Genomic DNA, 19,543 nt, shown 5'->3' with positions numbered 1-19,543 from the left:
ACCTGCCCCTGCCCCAGCAGCCCATGTCAAGGATGTGCCTGGCCAGGCCAGAAACCTGGGCCCTGCTGGCCCTTCGCCTGCCTTAGCCCACACCTGACCCATCAGCCACAGCTTCTAAAGTGTCACCGTAATCACAGCATCCCCTGCTCAAAGCTCTCCTGGGACTTCCAACTGTAACCAGATTAAGGGCCAAAATGCACCCCCCAACTGAAGACTTGGGACATCTGGGTGAGGGCCCTGCGCCCATTGGCCTCTACCCTCCCAGCCTTACCTGCTTCTTCCTGTTTCCTGGAAGCCCGAGGAGCCTCCTGCCACAGTGCCTTTGCACAAACTGCTATCCTTGCAGGAGTGCTCAGCCTCCTCCTCTTGCCCCTCAGGCCTCCAGAGGCCTCAGATGTGCACTACCAGTCACCCTCCCTGGCTTTGATGAAGGGCAAATAATGGGCTGGAGTGTCTGTTTTCAGTCTGTGCAGCCAGCCCCCAGGAGCAGGGCCATGGGGTCTGCCTTCTGTGGGCCAATGAGTGAGGACAAGCCAGAGCTCCCTGCTCTGTGTGGCTCTGCGTGCTCTACCATGACACCTCTGTCTCGGGAGCCCACCTACAGTTCTGAGGGGACAAGCGGGGTCTGCCCAAGAGCTAGCCCCCTGCCCACACCAGGGTCCTCTTCCTGCCTCACCCCTCAGGGGCTCAAGGGGGCCTTGGGGGCATCCAGACCAGCCTTGAGAGGAAATCCTTGCATTTTCTGAGGGTGAATGGAAACAAATGGCTTCTTGTTTATTTCCTGGTGAATTGTGGAGGGGGGAAGGGGCTGGGTGGGGGGTGCTGGCCTTAACTCTTTCTCCCCTGGATTTAATTGTCCCCTTTCCGCCTGGGCTCCTCTGTGGCTCCTGGCCCCGGATGCTTTCCTGAAGTTGACTCCAGAGGGGGAGGGGGAGGGAACAAAAAGAAAAAAAAAGGCAACAAATACACAAAGCCTGGGCAATAAACAAGGCAGCGAGTGAGTCTGAGAACCAGGAAGCCGCCTCTCGCTCCCACGGGGGCCTGGGGACCTGGGGGGGTACACACCTGACCAGGGGCCTGGGCCCAGCTGCAGATGGTGGAGGGGGTAACCCCCTGTTCCTGCCCTCCCTGCAGCAGGGAGGAGCCCCAACAAACTATGATAAGCTGCAGGTGTCTTAGGGATCCTCAGCCTGGGGGGGCCTAGGCAACTTTTTCCCATTACCTCACCCGGAAGGCCTGAGCAGGGAGGCTCCCATGGCGCTGATTCCTGGAGCTGTGTCCCCCAAGTGGATGCCCTCACCCCTTCCAGCCAGAGCTGGGTTGAGCAGAACCCCACAAAGGCTAGGTTGCAGACCTGGTGCGTGCTCTGCCTCACCCTTGCCTCTGCACCACTGCGGGCAGCAGGTGCCTGGCCTCAGGGCTGATGCCTCCCCCCCGAGTCTGGAGCCCCCGGGAGTCCTCTGTAGCTACTGAAACACATGAACCTAACAGTTAGGGCTGCAGGCTGAGGCCACTCCACCACACGGAGCATGGACGTTTGGCAGCGGGGTAGGTGGGGAGTGGTACCCTTACATCTGGTCTGTTAGAGCTCCCCCATGGCCCAGGAGGCACCATCAGGATTATCCTCATTTCCTCCTGTGTCCCCACCCCCACTAGCAGGGCCACACTTGGGACCTTCCATCGGCCAGATGCACCCCATGTGGTTCACACAGTCCCAGGTAGCAAGAGACCCCACACTCCCCAGGCCCTCCTCCAGCCTACTGGAAAGGCCAACCAGATGTCAAGACTGTCACCCGTGGGGTGTGCAGGAGGAAGTGGCTGTGGAGGAGAGTAGAGAGCAGGCGACCCAGCCTGTGAGCCGATGTCCACTCTGCCCTCGCCATTGCTCAGATGGGGAGACTGAGGTTGGAGGCCCTAGGACCAACCCCAACAGGAGAGGAAAGCCTGGCCTCTGCCATGCACTGCAACCTCAGGCCATGCCTTGACCTCAGCCCCACGGGGCCCCACCACACCCACCAGCCACCCTGGACGGCCAAGGGAGCACCTGCTTCTGCCGGCACCATCTCTCTGCTGAAGTTCCATGTTCTCCAGGAAGCTCCCCTGGACCACAGACCCCAGGGACAACCCCCCCCCCACACACACAGAGGTACATGCTTTGTGGGTATATGCACACATATGCTTACCCATACATGTATACATATGTAGTGCATACACATATGCACACGCACGTGCAAACTCATGTAGGTTCATGCATACAATGTACACATTTAAGGTCATGCACAGACAGACACATTCGCAAACAAGCACTCATGTGCAATGCACAGACATGTGCACAAGCACACCTGCATGTGGACAGCCACACGTGATAAGCACTTGTGTATACACATGTGACTCACACACGCAGAGCACATACACACACTCACATGCAGACGCACACAAGTGAACAAGGACTTGTGCACACACACACACTCTCTCACACATGTACACACCCGAGTGCTATTCTTCCCAGAAACACCCCACCAGCTTTGTTCATGTGACAGGGTAACCTCCAGCTCCCTTTTGCACACCTGCCTGCCCCTAGCCTGTCCCCAGCTACTATGTGCCTGGCCCTGGGCACAGGTGAAGATTCAGAAGAGAAGTAGCCACAGGCCCAATGAAGAGTCAGGGCACCCACGAAGAGACCGTGAGGTCATGTAGCTCCCCCCTGGCTGCTCAGGCTTGCTGTAGGGGCCGGGACACCCCCCCCCCCAAGCCATGCTTGTCAGGCCTCCCCACACTGGGAGGAGGCTTCATCCCCCACAGCAGTAGGAATCTTGAGAACAGGGCCCAGGGATGCAGGCTCCTGGCCCAGCATGCTGTGTTGCAGGATAAACATTTATGGTGTGGTTCCTGCTGGGCCCTCCAGCTCCAGGGAGTATGTGTGTGAGGCAGGCTGGCAGGAGCGGGTGTGCAGGCTGGGTGCCGCTCCTTCCTCCTGGGGCAGCCTCTGGGGCATCTGGACCTGCAGGGCTGAACGCTATGACTGACCATAGCCACTTGTTCACCTGGAGCACTGTGCCGACCCCTCTGTTGGCTTGTGTGACTGGGTCCATCCTGCAGGCCTCACCCAGAACCTTGGGTGTCCCCTCACCAGCCCAGGGATAGGCGCTTCATGGTTGGGAGTCTTCATCCTAGTCTGTGCTCTGGGTGTCCCCCGAGGGCACTGCTGTAGTCCCCACAGTGCCTGTTTCCTAGGAGTGCCTGACATATGCGTGGAATGAACGAATGAACCAATCTAGACTTGGCTGGGAAGAGCTGGAGTTACTGGGGAGAAGGACTCTGCCCACATCACTGAACCCGGCCCCTGCCTCACCAATGCCCCACCCACAGGGGACCTTCCCTGGCCAGCCCGTCTCTACCCTCTGGCCACATCTCCCCGGCCTGCAGATGGGAAGACTGAGGGTCAGCGATTGGAGGCATTCGCCCTCATGGGGGGTCAGCCCAAACACAGCTCAGGTGGAGACCAGAGGGGTGTTGCTGGTCCCTGGAGGCCATTGCAGGGGCAGCTGGCACCAGTGTGAGGAGAGGGAGTCGGGGGTGAGTCAGGCACCCCTTGCCCTGCCCCTCCCTAGTGGTGTGACCATAAGCAGGTTGCTTGCCCTCTCTGGGCCTGCCTCAGTTTCCCCTCCCGTGAATAAGGCTATGAGCCATGCTCCCTGGCTGCTCCACCCTGTGACCCAAGTTGCAGGCGGGCCTGGCGAGCAGCTTGCGCGTGGGAAGCTGCGGGTGAGGTGGAAGGAAGGCTGGCTCCAGCCAGCCTGGGGGAGGGCAACTGCAGGCCCAGCCCTGGGAGCTGCTCATTGTGACAGAACCTTGGGGAAGCAGAGAGGAAGCGGTGGGGGGAGGAACCAGACCCTAAGTGGTAGTGGGCAGGTGGGACCAAGGCCAGGCTCTCCCAGCTGCCAAGGCCACCCCTGGAAGCCAGCACTTCCTTGGCGGCAGCCCAGTCAGTGTGTAATTGACCGTCAGGACAGCAGTGGTTACCGGGTCCTGCTGTGTGCTGGGCTCCATAGTCCCATGGAAAAGGGAAGGTGCCCACCCCGGTGTAGAGGGCTCCATGTGTAGGCCCTGACTGACCTGGGTTGAGGTCCTGGGGGCTGGGAGGACCCCAAGGAGGCTCCCAACTATGCCTGCAGAGGGGCAGGTCATCCCCAGGGGTGTCTGTCCTGCATCCTTTAGCCTGTTTTGGTCACATCTCCTGGAAAAATCTCATGACCACTCCATGAGTGTCCAGGGGCCACCATAACAAAATACCACAACTGGGTGGCCTAAAGCAACAGAAACTCATTCCCCTTGCTCTGGAGGGCAGAGGCCTGGAATCCAGGCATGGGCAGGTCTGCTCCCTCCTAAGGCCCCTGGATGCCCTGGGCTGCAGACTCGGCACTCAGCTCTCCACCTCCTGTCCAGGTTAGCATCTTCTCTGCTCACATTAGGACACTTGGCATTGGGATTAGAGCCCACCCTAATCTGGGATGATCACATCCCATTCTGAAGTTCCAGGTGAACATGGATTTTGAGGGCCACAGTTACCCCCCAACAAATACGCCTGTGTGTGCCACCCCTCTTCAGGCCCTGTGTCCAGTCCCCAGGTGTGCACAGATTCCTGAGAAAGGGGTGAGGGGAGTGCTCCTGGCAGAGGAATAGGTGAGCAAAGGCCCAGAGACCCAGGCCTGGGCAGATTCCACCCGGGTGGTGGTTCAACTATGTTTGGGGTCCCAGCAGTGCATCTACACTGTCCCCACAGGTGGCCACCCTCCTTGACATGAATGTCGGAGGCTCTGGGCCTCCAGCCAGAAGCTGAGCAGTGGACAGCAGGGGCTGCAGGCAGGGCCAGGCCAGGACATAGAAAGGAGACGCCGTCTGTGGGCCTGAGAGCCTGGGAAGCCTGCGGCAGGTGCGTCCCCAGCCCCTGAGGACCAGCTTAGGCCGGGCTAAAGTTTCTGAAGCTGGTGCCGGTGCTGGACCAGGGCCTCCCAAACGCAGGCCAGCCCATGGCCTGGCTCCCAGGCTGCTGCAGAAATGTCCTTTTGTTGCTGAACAAAGCAGCTTTGAGTTGAGCTCTTATCTCAGGCTATGGTGAGATGGGACACCACAGACCCGGGCAGGAGCCAGCCGGCCAGCCTGGATGGTGCCCCCCACGCCAAGAGAGGCAGAGGAAAGCCGTGGGAAGGGGCCTCGTGGGGCTGTGAGCCAAAGCTGCCGCCCTCTATCAGGGGTCTGCAGGGCTTCTGAGGGAGGCGGCAGGCCCATCAGATAAAGTTTCATGAGGGCACTGGTGTGCACAGGTGTGCACAGAAATTTCTAGGTGGGCGCAGGTATGTACCAGTGGGCATGGGTGTACTGAGCACAGGTGGGCCCTTACGTGCACAGGCAGGCATAGCACAGGTGGGCACAGCCAGACATAGGTGTGTACAGACATACACAGGTGGACACAGGTGAGCACAGATGGGCATAGGCAGGCAGAGGTTGGCTTCCCTGAGCCAAGATGGTGACAGGGCTGCCCCTCCCTTGGTGACAGGTGCCCACTGGGGCAGTGAAAACTCTTCCTTGGCCCAGCCTGCTGGGTCTCTACAGACAAGCCCCTGACTTGGCAGTTTGATGGCAAGGCCAGGAAATGTGGCCTGAAGTTACCTGCAGCCAGCCCATGACCAGCCCACCTACTTCTTGTAGAGATTAGAGGCCTGAGAGACACACTGTGCCCTGTCCTGCTGTCCCAGAACCCACCTCAGGCTTCTGTGGTGGGTGGTGCCCACCAGGAGATAGTCCAGGGCAAAAGGGTGGCAGCAGGGGTCCAGTCAGCCAGCTCTAGGCCTGGCCTCACACCCAACACAGACAGAAACTTTCCCCAGGAGCATCCAGGCACCTTGTGCCTGCTACAGCCCTCAGGGTGCGGGGTGCCAAGTGGCCGATGGCTCCTCCCCTGCGAGGCCCCGCCTTCCTCCCTCCACCCCGCCGCCTCCTCTCCCTTATCACTGTCTGATGCACAGTGGGGCTCAGAAAACATCTGTTGAATGAAAGAGAGAGTGATAAGGCCGGGAACACCCCACCCCACCCCAACCCTCCCAGCAGAGAGCTCTTCCCTCAGGCTAGCTGATGCTGAAGTGGTTCCGGAAGGAGGCTTGGGGCAGCTCAGTGGACCCTTGGGTCAGGCGAGGGGAGAGGGTGTGCCAGGCAGAAAGCTCAGCCCTCCTAGATGGCTGCTTGAAGGCTGAAGCCAGGTTGGGGGCAGGGCTGGGCTGCCATTTCCTTGCCTGGCTGAGGGCCAAGCTGGGCAGACAGGCCCAGACTTCACTGGGGGCTGCTCTGGTCACAAACAGGCTTGGTGGCTGAGCCTGGCTGGGGTCAGGACGAGGTGTATGTGCTAACTAAACAGGCTTATTTCAGTGTCCACCATGTGTGCTCAGGCTCCAAAGCTGCCCCAAGTTGGGGCTGAAGGTGGAGCTGAGGTCCCCGAGGTTCCAGTCTACTGCAGAGCAGGCCCTTCTCCCAGGTGGAGCCCAGCCCTCCTCGCCCAGATCCCAGTAGGTTCCCCTGGGAGGACCAGAGTCCCGTGATTAGGAGGCCCCAGCCCCCTGGAGCCAGCACTTGGCCAGGCCAGCAGGGAAGGCCAGCCTGTCTCTCTTGGGAGCCTCCTAAAGTATCCCTCCCCAAGCCCCGAGAGGGGGCAGCTTCAGTGGAGAGCATAGTCCCTTCCTGCCTATGATTGGGGTCTTACTGTTTGCTTTCCTCCCACTTTCCCCTGACTTTCCCACAGGCATTTTTGGGCACAAAAATAGTTTTGTTGGGAATGACAGTCACTGTAGACTTGCTGTGGGCCCCCAGCCTGAGGGGTCCTGACTGTAGGCCCAGGACAGGCTTCTGAACACGGGGCCTCTGGCAGCTGTGTTTGGAGATGGTTTCTCCATCAAGAACTGCTGCTCACTCACAGGTAAGTAGCCTGTGTCAGGTGCAAGGGTGGAGCGAGGGACTGTCGTCCCCCCTCGGTGACACTCAGCCACAGGGAAGGGGGTACAGGACAGCCTCTTCCAGGTCACATCAAAAACTTCCAGGCAGGCTCGGCACCCGTAGCTCAGTGAATAGGCTGCCAATCACATACCCTGAGACTGGAGGGTTTGAGCCTGGCCCGGATGATGACTGCAATGAAAAAATAGCCCGGTGTTGTGAGGGGTGCCTGTAGTCCCAGCTACTTGGGAGGCTGAGATGAGAGAATCGCTTAAGCACGAGAGTTGGAGGTTGCTGTGATCTGTGATGCCACAGCACTCTACTGAGGGTGACAGCTTGAGACTCTGTCTCAAAAAAAAAAAAAAACAACTTCTAGGCAGATCAAGTTCTTACCAGGAGTTGTGACTTTTGTAATTTAGAGCAATTGCCAAGTCATTTAAAATCTTTATTTTATTCATTGTAAAAACAGTCTTACAAAGCACTTTCCCACCCCCTTGGAAATAAGGGTTTCTGGGGGCTGGGCCCTGGACTGCAGGGCAGAAGGGGCTCCAGCAGCCTGACACCCTCCCAAGGGAGGCTCAGGTGGCACCATGGCTTTTCAGAGACTATCCTGACAGCAGCTCTCATCACTCAGGAAGACAGTTGGCCCCAGTGGCTGGGCAGGGAGGGCCCATCCTCTGAGACCTCAAGTCCCTGACCACAACCAAGGATGCTAGCCTGGAGCTGGGCAGCTGCTGGGCCAGCCTAATGATCGTGATGGAAAAGGATGATTAGGAGAAATGCCAGCCCCAGCCTCTGCCCCAGCAATCAGAGGTGGCTGTTTCACCTGTCCTCACGCATCTGCACAAAGGCCTCTGCTCCTGGCAGCTCTCCCCTTGTTTACAGGTTGTTTGTTTAGATAAATGTTTTTCAATCTTTTATATTTCATGGCACACTTAAGTTATGTTGATCCAAATACTGAGGAAAAAAAAAAGAATATACTTACTGTGCTTTGAACTTCTTTGGAAAATAATGTAATTAGTAATGTTTTTTTTTTTTTGCAGTTTTTTTGGCCGGGGCTGGGTTTGAACCCGCCACCTCCAGCATATGGGAGCCCAGGACCAGAAGTCTCAGGGGAGAATGGGAAGGGAGGCCTGCACTGGCCACCAGATCTCTGCACTGAGGGGCCAGAGAAGAGGAGGCACATGAGAGAGACATGCCCAGACGCCAGGTGTGGCAGTGTCAGGGCTGCCCAGAGTCCCATAGATCAGTGGCTTCAAATGGCAGGAATGGCTTCTCTCCCAGTTGTGGAGGCCAAGAAACTAAGGGCCGTGCTCCCTCTGTTCCAGGGGGCACTTCCTGCCTTTTCTGGCTGCTGTGGCTACAGGTGTCCTTGGCTTGTGGCCGAATCATTCCAGTCTCTCCCCTCCGTCTGTCTCTCTCTTCTGTCTCTGGTAGGAACAACTGGGATTAGAGTTAGGGCCTGTCCAGGTAATCAGGCTAATCTTCTTTCCATCCTTAATGTGACCATATCTGTATTCCAAATGAGTTCTATTCATAGGTCCTGGGGCTGAGGAGGGGGACTTGTCCCTTACAGGCCACCATTCAGCCTGATCCCCCAGTGAACAAAGGCTTCCCGATTACTCCAGAGAAGGCAGGAGGGAAGAAGGTGGCTTGCTGTGTCCTGCAGAGTGGACAGAGAGCTGGGAAACAGCCTCAGCTGGAGGTGGGGATCTAAGTCCTGGGCTCCAGCCTCCCCCACCCTGGGGCCAGCCAACCTCGTCACAGCCCTAGACGTTGTCCCTGCTCCCACTCTTGCCTCCCCTCCCCAGCTAGCCTCCCCACCTTGCTCCACAAGCTGAGTGCTGCCTGAGTCCACTGTGCTGGCCCAAGGTAGGAGAGCCCTAGGACTGAGGATGGGGGCTCTGGCTATCCCCCAGAACCCCTGGCTCACAGAGAACAGGCCTAGACCCCATTATCGCACAAGCCCCTTCTCCATGCCAGCCCTGAGCTGAGCAGTGAGATGCTATGGGGGACAGGCTGATGGGTGCACAGTTCATCGGGACACTGAGGCCATCTCTGGAGCTCTCAGTGCCCAGTCCCAAGATGAGACTGGCAGAGAGAGCACACCCCGCCAAATAAGCCAGGCCCAGCCGTGTTTCCCACCTCCACCAGGACCCCAGAATCCCTCACAGAGACAGGAAGGCAGGGGCCTAGGCTGCTATCCTACCGTGGTCACTCAGCTGGGCAAGAGAGCAGCCACCTTCCTAGGCCCTCAAGCCTGACCTCTGCGTCAGCTCCTCCTCTGGGCTGACCTGACTGGCTCCCAGGGGCTCCTAACTGCAGCCTGGGATCCAAGCCTCCGCCAGGCCACACGTCCTACACCCCACTCCTGACAGAGGTCAATACCCAGAATTCTGTGGCTGGCAGCTCTGGGGGCGGGAGCCAGCAGGCCCTGGAGGGTTCCATGCCTGGTTCCCACCCCCACCAGCCCCGAGCCTCTCTCTCCTCTCTGGGACTAAAGGTGCCCAGCCCAGCCTTGAAGGAGAGGAGGAAGTTAGACATGTCTGCCTGACACCTAGTAGGCGCTTAACAAACGCTGGTGCTGGTGGTGGTCAACGCCTGACTCCTCTGCCATCTTTTGTGAACTTCAACACATCACACTACTGCTCTGTGCCTCAGTTTCCCCCTGTACCAGTGGAGGAGCTGAGACAGATATCTCTGAGGTCTTCTTAGAACAGCAAAGCTCTGTGGTTGATGTTCTAGGTAACTGGATTTTGTGTGATGTCTAGGTGGCACGGCCTCCAGCGGAGCACAGTGACTGCAGGAATTTCCGAGGGAGGCAGTGGAAGTGGGGACAGAACTCAGGGATAGAGGGATTCTTAGGGGCCACTGCCCTCAGCTTGGTGCCAATGGATTTGGTCCAATGCAACACAACTGGACAAAATGGACAATTTTAACCAAACCTTACACCAGCAGCCAGGCTACTTGAGAGGCTGAGGCAAGAGAATTGCTTAAGTCTGTGAGTCTGAGGTTGCTGTGAGCTGTGATGCCACAGCACTCTAGTGAGGGCAACATAGGGAGACTCAAAAATAAATAAATAAATAAATAAAAACTAACACCAATCTAAGTGTATCAGCGGCCAGAGAAGAAAGTTGTCAGTTTCCCTCCCATCCCTGACCAAGGAATCAATCAGGAGCAAGGTCCTACCAAACCTCAGGTAGGGCATTAAAACTGTTGAATCTGTTTTAGCCTATAGGGGAGAAAAAAAAAAATAAAAGAAGTACAAGAAAAGTACAAATTCTTTCTTTCCTTCCTTCTTTCCTTCCTTCCTTCCTTCCTTCTTTCCTTCCTTCCTTCCTTCTCTCTTTCTTTCCTTTGACAGAGCCTCATTATGCCGCCCTTGGTAGAGTGCCGTAGCATCACGGCTCACAGCAACCTCCAACTCTTGGGCTTAAATGATTCTCTTGCCTCTGCCTCCCAAGTAGCTGGGACTACAGGCGCCTGCCACGGTTGTCATTGTTGTTTAGCAGACCCGGGCCGGGTTCAACCCGCCATCCTGGGTGTATGTGGGCGGTGCCCTACCCATTGAGCTACAGGTGCTATCCCAAATTTATTTTATGAAGACAGCACTATTAATACCAAAACCAGCTAAAATTGCACCAAAATATGAAAACTACAAATTTCACTTTGGAAACCAATGTATAGGCTGAGTACTGTGGCTCAGGCCTGTAATCCCAGCATTCTAAGAGGCTGAGGCAGGAGGATCACCTGAGCTCAGGAGTTCCAGACCAGCCTGAGCAAGATGGAGACCCCATCTCAACTAAAAATAGAAAAATTAGCTGGGCATTGTGGTGGGCACCTGTAGTCCCAGCTACCTGGAAGGCTGAGGCAAGAGAATCACTTGAGCCCAGGAGTCTGAGGTTGCTGTGAGCTGTGACACCACAGCACTCTACCCTGGGCGACAGAGTAAGATGCTGTCTCAAAAACAAAACAAAAAACAAAACACACACACACTTTGTTAAATTTTGTCAGAGCGTCCTGGATACCAGTGAGGATGACTATTGGATTTTTTTTTTCTTTTGAGCTATTCAATGATAAGGTACAGTCATATAATTCAGAGTGCAGAGTAAACAGTGCACTCAAATGAGGTGACCTGAGGGGATGTCATAAACTACAGACTGAGCTTGGGACAGGACAGCCTGAAGAGTGAGGGACAGGTGAGTATTGAAACCTAGAGAGAGGCTGCCTGGCCAGAGCATGACCTTTGTCTGGGATGTAGCAGCAGGCAGCAGGGAGGTGTCCAGGCGGAGGATGGGGTGCAGGACACAGCCCAGGGAGGGACAGGGAAGGTGGAGTCTTTAGTTCTGCTGGCTGAGACTTTCCTAGGATTTGTACATTCCTTTTCCTGTTCTGTTCTTTTCTTTTCTTTCTTTTTGTTGTTTTTTCAGACAGGGACTCACTCTGTCTCCTGGGCAAAGGAAAGGCTAAAGAAGGAAGCCTTCAGGTCATGTGAGGGGCCATTTCTAAGTTCCATATTATAAGTGAAGAGAGTGGCGCCTGTTAGTGTGGGCAGAGGGCAGGTAGAGGGACCCAAGCTCAACATATATGCCCTACCTGCGTGTAGAACCTTTTCTGGGAATGGCCCTCAGGACTCCGGCTGCCTCTGTTGCCTTTGGGAAGGATGCTGGAACCCAACGTGGGGTCTTGGGGAAGCTTTTCTCAGTGTGCCCATTGGGCCCTTGTTGAATTCTCAGCCATCGGAATACAAGCGCAAAAGGGAATTCGGCCTCTAGGAGAGGCAGGGAGGGCAGCAGGGGAGGGGGAGTAAGTGAGGGGCCATGTGTTCCAGATCTGGGTCAGGGCTCTGGGGGTGTGGGAGGAGGTGGGGAAGGATGAAGTTGCTTCTTCATTCATCAAACACTTGTTCTGGGCAGTCGAATTTACCTCTGACCAAGGTAGGCCCTGTCCTCTCAAATCAGACCTGGTAGAGGGGACAAAAAGATAAGTCACAAGTGGATGATAACAATCTTTTGTGACAAGGGCCATGCTGTGGGGGCCCAACCCACAGGGGTCAGGGGGTGCCAACCAGGCCAGGGTAGGGAGTGAGCAAGCCCAAGGCAGCGATGAGCAAGCCGCCCACCCTAAGGACATTCCCATGGTCCAGGCTGAGGGAGGGACATGGAGGTGGACTGCCCCTCCCTCTGGACTGGGGTGGGGGCAGCTGCCAGGACTGAGTTTCTGGGGCATGCTGGCGCATTCATCAGCATCTCATTTGCATGGCCATTCTCTTTCTCCCAGAAAGACAGTCCCTGTTTCCCCACTCTCTGCTCCTCCCCAAAGGGAAGACAATGTGGATGGGGAGGGCTGGGGGCCTGGGGGTGAGAGTCTGGTGGGGACCATTGTGAGAGGCCCTGTGTTTGCATAGAAAGTGCCTTGGTGGCTGAATGGGGCAGAAACATCCCAGGAATGCCGCCTGAGCCACTGAGGGGCCAGTCCTCCAGCAATGGCCAGCCTAGCACGACCTTGCCAAGGCTTCTGAATCTTCCTGTTACTCGTGCCTTTCAGGGAAGGGGGTGGGGAGGGATGAGATTGGCCAGGTTTAAGCACCAAGATTGAGGTCTGCCAACCACAGTGGGATAGGTTGTGCACTGCACAACTCAAGGGAGCTCATTGACTTGGGCAGCCACAGTTGCCAGCAGTCCTATAGCCTTCTTCTTGGTCTTAGTGACTTCAGACAGGAGATCCCACCCTGAGAAGGTATCTGCTTTCGGCCAGGGTGGGAAGGGGCATAGAGAGATGGGAAAAAGAGAGGGGCAGAAGGGGAGAGAGGGAGGAAGGAAACCCACAAAGGATGGGAGAAAAGCAAGGCCTCTTGACTGACAGGCCAAGGGCCAGGAGGGCCAGGTCAGAAGCCCGTGTGAGGTCCGTCCTGCAGACTCCCCACACAAAGCCAAGGCTAGGGCTGCAGACTCGGGGGCAAGTGTCAGACTTCCAGAGGCAACTGTTAGGTGACAGACAGCAGCGCAGAAGTCTCTGCAGATCCCCACGACCTGGCTCCTCTCCCTCGAGTGCCCTTCAGATTCCCCAGCAGACCTCATAGGAAACAGGGAAAGGCCAGGATGGAGAGGACCCCAGGGACCGGAGCTGGCCACGCTAGAAAGAGGAGGCCACTTAGAGTCAGCTGCACAGGCCCCAGGTCAAATGACATGCCCAAGCTCGAAGCCACAGCCTCAGCCATAAATGGGACTATGAAATGTCAGTCGAGGGTGCCAACCTACTCTCACGCTGCCCTCAGCACCCCAAATTTGGGCTCCTCTGAGTCCCACTTTGAGACTGCAGAACTGTTGTGGCTGAGGGTACATGGTGCCATGGTAAGGCCATGCTTAGCTCTGTATGTTGGAGGTGTTGCGTCTCCATCTGTGAAACAGGGGTGGTAGTGACAGATGGCACCTGCCTCCTGGGATATGGGAGGCAAACATATGGGAGGCTGGGAAATGTCAGGGGTGCCCACCCAGCGGCACTGCTAGGCTGACCCACACACCGCTCCTGGGCTTGCGGTGGGGGGCACGGGGAGGGCACACTAGGCAGGGACCCACATGGGAGTGATGGCAGGAGGGCTATAGGCAAGTGTAAGGGGTCACAGGGACAGGGCAGGAGGACAAGGGCGAGGACGGGCTGGGACCTAGGGGAAGAGGAGGCCCGAGGCATGGGGTCTGGGCCTCCCTCTGCCCTTGTGGTGGAATATCTTGCTTTCCTGAAAGCTGGTTTTCTGTGGAGGCGGTGGAGAGCTGAGGAGGGTGCACAAGGCCTGACCATCCCTGTCCCAGTGTCCGTGGCCTCTGCAGATGGCCACTAACAGGCAGCACAGCAGCAGGGACCACCCGGTCCCTGGGGGGCCTGTGAGGGAATCAAGGAATGGAGAGGATGGCTCATTCCAAGTGTGGGGCAAGCGGTTCCTCCCTCCTCTCAGCATGTGGTGAAGCAGCTCCCCTGGCTCCCCTGGGGACTGGGCAGAGGAGGGACAGAACACCCACTAGGGGAAGGAGAGCTGTGCAGGTGGGTTCAGGAGCTTCTAGGGGCATGGCAGGTCAGTCCTGGTGGGGAGAGGGCAAAGGACAGAGGGGTGGAGGGGACAGTGAGCCCAGACAGAGGACAGAGGCCTGACCACCTGGCCAGGGCTTAATAGTCAGGGAGTCTAAGTGGTCTGGGACACCAAACACAGCCTGTGCCAACCCCAGCAAATAGCTGTGGGGCTGGGGTGGGGGCCTGAGCCAGGAGCTACAGCCAAGGCCCAGTCTGCCCGCCCACCTGTAGGCCAGAAAAGTGGCCACTGCAGAGAGAGCTTCTCCCTGACCATAGCCTGGCATGACTATGGGCTAACCCTAACCCTAACCCTAACCCTAACCCTGGAGCTGCCTCTAGTATGGCCTGCCGCTTGGGTGGGGTGTCCTTGAGCGCCTGCCCCTCTGGGCTGCTCCCCTCATCCCACAGCCCTAGGGGGGGGCAGGAGGGGGCAGTAGCCCCATAGAGGCCCATCACTGGGGAAGTCTGCTTCTCTCCTCCTCCCCTCACCCAGGCCAGACCCATAGGTCTGCTCCCAGGCCCAGGGCTCCAGAGTGTGGCTGCAGGGGCCCCCACCTGGCACACCAAGCGTAGCTGTGGATAGTCAGTCACCAGGGGAACTGGGCTGGGTGCTGAGGGGGTGAAAGCCCCTGACACCCTGGAATCCCGACTCTTCTGAGGAGTGGGGGTGGGCAGTGGAGGAAGGGGTACAAGGGGACTCACCCTGCAGGAAGGGATGAAGACCTGGAGGGTTCTTTTAAGAGGTGGTTTAGTGTGTGGTGGCCAGGCAGGGGAAGGGACTTAAACTTGGTGGCTCAGCTGCAAGCAAGTAGGTGGGTCCAGCAGTGTGAGGCCTGGGTCCCCACAGGCAGCCTGGAACAGCAGGACAGAGAATGGGGTCTGCACTACCACCCTCCTGGTGCCTGCTATGGGACTCATCAAGGCAGAGGACCTGGGGCCTGAACCCTCGAACTAGTCAAGGCCCAAGAGCTAGTTGGGACCTGACAGGAAATGGGACTCGGCCCAGCTTTGGCCCTGGCTGAGGATGCTGCCCGGCTAACCACCTTATCCCTTGCCCTGCCTGGCTCAGAGCAGCTTGAACGGGGGGCCTGGCCCCATGGTGAGGGGCCTGGGGGACAGGTGGACAGGAACTGCTAGGCACAGGGCCAGGCCTTGCTAGAGCTGCCAGCCACCCGGACATGGGTGGGAGCTCTGGCTGGCCCACTCCCAACTGCTCCACATGTCTGGTTCAGCCTGTCCCGGTCATCAAGAATGCCCTCAGGAGCACAGGCATGTCCTGGACCTGTGTTTCAGAAGGGGAAACTGAGTCAGGGTGCCTCCTCTGCAGGTCTGCTTCGCCTGGGTCCCAGCCCACCCATCTCCCTTGAGCAGGTCCCTTTCCTCTTGGCTCCCTGAGCTGGGGCCTGGGCCTACAACCAGAGAGCCCCACCCATTCTTTAGTTTTTAAAATGGGGTTGTAATTCACTTCACGTAAAGTAACCATTTCAAACTGCACCCTTCAGCGGCACTTAGTACACCCACAATGCTCTGCAGCCGCACCTCCTTCTAGCTCCAGACACTCTCAGTGCCCCCAGAGGAGCCCCGGCTCTGTGCAGCTGTCGCAGCCAATCCTCCCCCTGGCCCCCACCTGCTTCCTGTCTGTGGACTTGCCCGCTCCGGACATTTCGCAGAGACGGGATCTTGTAGCACGCAGCCCTGCACGTCTGGCTGCTTTCACTGAGCTCATCCACGGGGTAGCCTGTGTCAAGAGCTTCGTTCCTTTTTGTTCATTCATTCACACCACAGGGAGAGCTCAGGCCTGCTAGCCCCAGCCTGTCCCCAGAAAACCCCCCATCAGCCCAAGGTTATTCACAACGAACTGTGAGATGGGAAGACTGAGGCCCTGGGGCATTAGACAGACTTATCTGAGTCACTGGGAAGGGTGTCCCCAGAGGGTGTGCACTCTGGACTTGGGGGCATCACTGCTCCCCGTTAGGGAAGAGAGTGACTCCCAAGCATGGCGAAGGGATGAGGGAGCCCCGCACAGTCGCCTGTAGGAGACGTGTCCGGGCCCATCCCACCAAGTGCTTGCCAGCGGGAAGAGGAGCTAATAAAAGCCTCACTTAGCCTCATAATTGTTTGTATCTTGTGTGAGTATCGAGATGATTAATTGTGAGAAAAATGTCTGTGCTATCTAGGGCACGCCACACACCCGCGGTACATGGCGGCAGGGTAGGCCCTCCCTGCTGCCGCCTTCCCCTTGCTACAAGGTCATCCCTGAAAGAGGACTGCAGAGAGAACTGAAAGTATTTGCAGGGAGGTGTGCAAAGCCCCCAGATGGAAGGCCACCCTCTGAGTGAGCTCCCAGCCGTTCTGGTCTGGGGGCAGTTTTCCAAAAAGAGAGGCCCGGGGCTTTGGACAGGTCCTCCAGGTCCTTGGGGCTCTTGCAGAAAGAATTGCCCACTGGCTTGGCACCCACAGCTCAGTGGCTAGGGCGCCGGCCACATACACCGGAGCTGGCAGGTTCAATCCTGGCTCAGGCTTGCTAAACAATGACAACTGCAACAAAAAAATAGCTGGGCGTTGTGGTGGGCGCCTGTAGTCCCAGCTACGTGGGAAGCTGAAGCAAGAGAATAGTCTAAGCCCAAGAGTTTGAGGTTGCTGTGAGCTGTGACGCCACAGCACTCTACCGAAGATGACATAGTGAGACTCTGTCTCAAGAAAAAAAAAAAGGAAAGAAAGAAAGAAGTGCCCTGCCCAGCATCCCAGGTGCATCCAGGCAAGGACAGGCCAGCAAGAGGCAGTTGCATGGGTACCAGGCACAGGCCAGCCTGCAGGATGTCAGCCCCAACTCTCTACCTTTGTGCTGTCATTAGGGCTCTGAGTTCTGGCCAGACCCTCTCCCCAGCACATCTCCTGGAAGCTCAAAGTTGTGCATGGGACTCCAGGGTATCCTCAGAACCTTCAAGGTGGCTCCCGGGGTGGCCTGGACCTGGTCCTGCCTTTGCCACTTTCCTGAGCACGTGACTCAGTTTCCCTGACTTTAATGCGAACCTGCTCACAGAGCTATGATAATGCGTCAGACAAAGGTAGAGTGAAGCCTTCAGTCCAAGGCCTGGTGGTGCCTGTGAGGGGTGAGGTGGCCTACATGTCCACAGAACCCCCAAAGTAACCCAGATGCAGCACAGGGCAGAGCCGGCCCTCAGGACCACCCCCACGACCTGGGGCAGGAAGGCTGTCTGCAGCCCCCCTGGTTAAGGGGAGCAGACCCCAGGGTGGCCATGCTGAGCAGGAGCTACCAAGGGTAGGTTTCAGGCCCTGGCCGCTCATCAGAGGGTGCAGCCACCAGCCAACCCCAGTTGGTGCTTCCTGGGCCAAAGTCCCGGCAACTCAGCCAGAGGGTCCGCTGTCCTTGCCCTGGGGCCCTGTATGTCTTTGGACCCACTAACCCTCAAGTCTCAGGTCCTTGTCCCCCACCCTCTCCATCCAGGGTCTGCACATGGTGTTGGGGGGTTGGTCCTGCCCCTCAGACTCCTGACACTCCAGCCATCCCATTTTCCTCCTCCATTCATGGGCACTCCCTGTGACTGGGCTGGCCTGGGGGTGGGGGTGGGGCAGGTAGAGGAGCCTGCAGACAGATCTGTGAGGGATGGAGGTTTGGGGGATGCAGAGGAGGGGCCTCGGAGCTCCTAAGGGTTGGCTGACCCCTCTTCTCCTTAGGGCTGAGACCCTGCAGCCATTCTTGCTTAAAGCATCCCCATGGCCTGGGGCCCAGAAATCATGCCCCTGGAGGCCAGGCAGGCCCCAAGGGGCTCCTCTGCCTGTTGCCCTCCCCTGGTGCCTCCCTCATTCCAACCCACTCAGCAATAGAAAGGCCCTAGAGCCCTGAGCCCCGTGGCCCCCATGGGAGGGTCTCTGAGTTGGGGTGAAGACTGGGCTCCATAAATCATGTCAGTTTGTAGGATGGTCCCCACCATAGACCGTCATGGGGACGGAGCCCAAGCAGAACATGGCAGAGATCCAAACCACTGTTTCCCACCGCCCAGGCCTGCCTGGGGCACGCCAGGGTGCTTCCTCCGGCCGGTGTGCACCTCATGTTCATGCTCTGGTCAGCTCTGCTGCCCAGCCCTCCGCCAGGCTGCGCCGCATCCGCTTCTCCACCTCCTGCCACATAATAAGCATTTGCCACATTGTTAGAACTTTCCACAGGCATTACTCTTAACAACTGCACATTATTCAATTAGACAAGTGATGTTTCCGCAACCAGGCCTCCCCTTACCTCTGGGTTGTTTCCAGGTTCTCCTGGTTATAAATAATGTGGCAGGTTTTCTGGGTTTTGCATTATTTCCTTAGGTTAAACTCCCAGAAGAAGAATCACCAGGTCAACAGTATGAACATTTTAGGCCTCTTGCTACACACGGTTATCAGAACAAACCTCGGACCACATCTGGGTACAGAAGGGACCGCTCTGCTGAGCCACCCTCTGGAGTAGGGACCTGCCCACAGAGTGAAGACCCACCACAGGGTGACCACAAGTGCCCTGCAGCCATTTGAAACTGTGGTTTGGGAGGCCTTATTCTGTGTGGTTTCCCGGTTCCAAATAATTGTCCTGGTATGACACACAAGGCCACATTTACATTTGGGAGGCGATTCAGAAGGGCCCTGGAATCTTGCAAGGACATGCTGGGCTTCTTCATGGGTTTTGTGGATGAAGTGGCTCTTTTGGGGACAGAGACCTGACACCGACCCCAGGGTGACCCCAGGCCAGCCTCAGTCTCCACGCACAACTCTAGCCAGGGGTGCTGGGCAGGCCTGATGCTGCACTGCGGGGGGCCGAGGGGAAGGCAGGCCCTTCTGTGTGGATGTAGCTGGGCTTCATCTAGGGGTGCTGGGCAGGTGCCCATCTGTAGCCCATGCTGAGGTCACCCTTGAAATTTATACAGACAGAATCAAGGGCTGAGAGCTGGCTCAGCAGGGCTGGGGACTCAGACATTAAGAAGTCACCATTTCCTGCCGATTTTAAACATTTTATGAAGCCCTTTGACCCAGCCCCTTCCTTTCTTGCAGTGGCTCCCCAGGGATCTTCCTGTTTACCGAACCCCAGAGGCTGGCCCTGACCTGCTTTGGCGGGACCAGCTGTCAGTGTCCATTTTCAGCCTCACCCTCACCCCTGGGTCCTAGGCTTGGGGGGCAGCTGGGCTGATCGGGTGGGGTGCCTCACCCCGCATCCAGGTCTGACTCGGGCCTCCGGCAGCTGCTTAGCCATCCTTCCTGCAGGAAGCTATTCCCAGACTCTAATGCAGCAAAGTAGGGGCCTCTTCCAGACTGCCCTCTACCAGCCCAAGGCCCTGGGAGGCTTCAGTGGAGGCCCTTGAAGTTGGCATCTGAGCAAGTTGCCTTGGGGCCTGGGTGAGCCCACCCCCATCCTGACAAACACATTTCCAAGCAGTCAGTTTGGTTTTGGGGCAGGCTAGTGACATCCTGTTGGCCCATTAGAAGGAGCCCAGGCTGGGGAATT

This window comes from Nycticebus coucang, chromosome 2 (genome assembly GCF_027406575.1).
Source record: "Nycticebus coucang isolate mNycCou1 chromosome 2, mNycCou1.pri, whole genome shotgun sequence".
In the NCBI taxonomy this organism is placed as follows: Eukaryota; Metazoa; Chordata; class Mammalia; order Primates; family Lorisidae; genus Nycticebus; species Nycticebus coucang.
This window is presented reverse-complemented; position numbering follows the sequence as displayed.